Raw genomic sequence first — 4,268 nt, 5'->3', positions numbered from 1 at the left:
TTTGTGCTGTTCTCTTGATATAAACTGTAGTGAGCAAGCATGGAGGAACTGTCCTTGTTTTAGTGGAATTGGGCCAAAAATGTTTGTCTTATAGTGGAATGTGAGTCTGTCAAAACAGAAGTGGTGACTGCATTCCAATAGCACACAAGTGACCTGAAAATCTCCAGGTGATGAACGTCTTAGTAAAGAGACTTTTTTTTAAAGAGTTTGTTATCACAGTGCTGGGTTGTTAATCGCCTTGTCTCATTGCAGTGTGGTGAACCTTTGGTATGTGCGCACAGGAGAGAACCCTGTGACTCATTGAAAAGAAGAGAATGTGAACACTGAAGAATCTGTCGTCTGTTTCTGATACTTTGACACAAAGAGAACAGAAGTACAGAAGTGTATTTATTCCATTGTTTTCTTCCTTGATGGATTTATTGGCAGGTCATACATAAAATAAAGCTATATACTGCCACCTCTTCTAATGGAGTGTGGAGCAGAGGTCAGACTCTATTCCCAAAACCCTCTGTGAACAGAAATTGCAAAACAGACCTACGGAAGCCATGGAAACGCAAGGATTGACCCTAAACCCCATAAAACAGACTACTCACTCCTAGCCAACCAAAAAATCCTGTACCTCCCACCCCCTCAGCAAAAAAAAAAAAAAAAAAAAAAACACGTTCACTGATTTCAGGGAGACAACACAATCAGGGAGCACACAATCAATTTTGGTGTCCACCAACTGAACACAGAAAAAGATTCAACCCCATATACCCAAGCCTCAGGCTTGTCAATAAGGCCTTGTCCTTCTTGCGCTTTTGAGGGGACCTCATAGCCATAAAGACGATGCCCCAAAGCTCCCCCAGCCAGGAGTGTTTACTCTGTCTCTCCTATTTCTCTCTCTGGGGATCTGACTGCCTGTCCTTCAGTGTAATTCATTTTCATTTGATTGATGGGGTATATTGAGCGGACCTCCTGCCTGCCACAGTGACTTCTCTGTTCAGGTACCCGGCAATGCAGAGTGGGTTAGCAGGGCTGTGGTGGTAGGGATTGGTCAAAGCTGGGACTAGCCAGGAGAGCTTTTCAGTTCACCAGTTGAGTGGTTTTATTGGGTAAGGGGGGTTTGGAACCACAATGTTGTATGTTGTGAGGATTCCCAAGTGGGGAATTCTGCCACTACATTTTAGTAAATTTGCATGGATATCATGTAAGAATATGAGCTACTGTACGTAATGGGCTCTGAACAAAGGTGCCTGCAGAGCAATGTTATATGTTGCTAGCTGCTCCATGGCAACAAGGTTCATGGGTATTTTTTGTCTTATTTCCATTCATGACCACTACATCATTAGTCACCTCTAACAAACTGAAACTTGTTTATAAAAGCAAGTCTATTTGATGTGTCTCTAGGAGTCTTCCCACAGGAATTAATTAGCATTTATCATCATTAAAATTTAACACCATCTTTAACTTCATCCTTAACCTTAACATTTTTTTTTCATTCATTTTAGTGATTGCTGAACTCACTGAACTGTGTGAAGGGGAAAAAATGTTACACAAATTTTATATTTCAAACAATAGATGATGATTGAATCCAGGGCCAAACCTTGGCTTTTCCACTTTGTCCTGTGGCCCAGTACCAGGACGTCCTTTTGTTTAGAGAAATGGAGGGAACACGAAAGAGAATAATTAGGTGAAAATCTTGTTGATTGTGGTGCTGGTGCTCTGTCTGCACCAGATGTTGCGTTTGGCTGAGGAGAACTCCTTGTTAAACTGGGCCCCTTGCTTGTAAACACTAACCCCCAGTCCACCTTCCCCTACACATACACACACACACACACTCACCAACCCATGTATCCATACACACACACTCACCCACCACCCATCTACCCCCCACGCACAGACTTACACACACACACACACACACACACAGTCACCTTCATACTACCAGTAAGGCAGCCTGCACTATTAGACTAATGCCTCCCTTGACTTGATGTCAGTTTGATCAGCCTGTCATTTAATTATTTTTCTGAGTACTCATACATGGACCATTTTTTGGACCATACCAATCTTTTCCTGCTGGCAGAATCAGTCATATTTTGTTTTGTTTTTTTTTTTTTTTCAATCCTAAGGCATTTTGGCAGCCGCAGATCACATTTGCAAATTATCTGTCATCTTTACTGATACATCTTTGTTGGGATACATCCAACACTCAAACATCCAAAATCAGTGTTGTTTTAGACGCCTCACTATCGAAAGTGGAGATGTTGTACTCATTTATTGGCAAGGAGTCAGAGAAGGCAATGTTGGGATTGAACAGCCTTAAGTCACATAGAGGTCACAGCTCTGAGCATGTGAAATGTGTGTCACATTTCTAACTGTGGTCTATCAGTGCATCTGTCAGGGGCTTTCACTAGTCTCAGATCTCTGAGAGAGGAGCCAAGGCAGGTCGCACCAATCAGACGCCATCGTAGAACATCTGCTCTCTGACTGTTGTTGACTTCGAGCAAAACAGGAAGCCAAAAGTGTTTAGAGCCTTAGATCTGCAATGCCTCTGTAGATTCTGTGGCATTTAAAAAGAGCCTGCTTTTTGTGGATTGTCTTTGCAGACATGTATTTTGATATCTACTTTTATGAGAAAAGAGTTATGCTTCTTCTCTCCTGTCCTGTATTACTGTAGTTCTGTCATTCACAGCATCAGCTGGCTGCTCTACCTCTTTTATCTTTGACAAATGCATTACCAGTTTCTCTCCTCTTAAATTTCTGTTTTCTCCATTCAGCAACAACTCCCCCAACCTCTACCTTCCAAGAACAGGTTGTGGATCCCAGGGAACTTGTTAGAAGGCCCTGATCAGCAGTGGCAGCCCAGCTCAGATCTGCTCCAGAGCTAGCATGCCTATCTGCATTTGCTTGTTTACAGTGCATTTTTGCTCTGCAGCCAGACGCAGTGGTTCAGTGCAACACTTTGCAGCCGCTAGACCATATCGGTAACTCCAGCTCCACCAATCAGCACGCAGCCTAGAAGTCTTGATCTTAGCAGGTGCTTTTTCTGTTAATGATGGGGGTTGTTTTTGGCTTGGTTGGTTCTGTACCCCCTCCCCCTTTTTTCTACCCCTACAAATAAGTGGAAGTGCTGAACAAAGTCTGTTGGTACAACACAGTTGTATTCATTTTGTTAGGTACGGTGGGTTTCACATTCCTGCTGTGGCGCCCTCTAGCTGCTCCTGAGGTACCTGTGACTGCACAGATGGCATCAGGAGAGATGCGCATTTCCTCCAATCGATATTTGCTGCGGTCTGTGACACACTGGTTACGTGTATTGGAGAATTGCATTTGTCTTTCTTCGGTGCTCCTGCATAAACGTAGATGGTGTTAAGGAGAGTAGAGTGTTATTACAGTAGAATAACTGATCCAAATATTGAATGAAAAAAGGGGAAAAAGCTTTAAAAAAAGGAATCAAGAGTCCAGACACTGTGAAGTTAAAGCCAGGATCCACATCCAAAGCTCTCTCATCACAGAAGCGTGAGACAGAGCAAAGTTTGACAGAAGTGTGAGGCAGAGCTGTGTTGTTTTGGCCCAGGGATTTATACAAAGTCTCCTTGTAGGGAAAGGAAAGAAATTACCCAGCCTTGCAGTTAAAAGTCCCTGAAATAAATCTGTCTTTGGGCCTAACGCAAGGAAAGCAATGGGAAAATTGGTGATGAAGATCTTCGTAAGGACTCTGGGAAGGGTTTTTTTTCCCGTTTCTGGATTTTTAGCCACCCTTAGAGCTTCAGCAGGAGTTGTTTACACAGGAGAGAGCTCTACTACTCAGCGGCCATGTTCCACACATCATTCACAGTGTGGTGTGTGTGCAGGAACACACACATTCTAACACGCATATACTAACATAGATGCACACACATTAATATGCAGCACAAGTGTACACATACAAACATACACTCTGACACACACTAACAAAAATGGATGCACACATCCTCTCACACATGCTAACATGCACATGTGCACACATACACACATGCACATGCATGCATGTGCATACATGAATACATACATTTAGACCAGTAGTTATTAAGGGAAATGGAGTAGTTGCATGAACTCCAAAAGACTGGAACTCCTCGAACTGTACACTTACACACTACTGGCCAATGTTAAAAAAGGAAAATGCAGTCATGTTTTCAATAGCAATAGTGACAAGTTGGAAATCCAAAAAAAATTTTTTTGAAAAATGAAACTGCAGGTTATTATTTGGCAAAGGTTCTTTGGAGGTTTTGGACTATAGAGCAAGA

Source organism: Megalops cyprinoides, chromosome 3 (assembly GCF_013368585.1).
Source record: "Megalops cyprinoides isolate fMegCyp1 chromosome 3, fMegCyp1.pri, whole genome shotgun sequence".
NCBI lineage: Eukaryota > Metazoa > Chordata > Actinopteri > Elopiformes > Megalopidae > Megalops > Megalops cyprinoides.
This window is presented reverse-complemented; position numbering follows the sequence as displayed.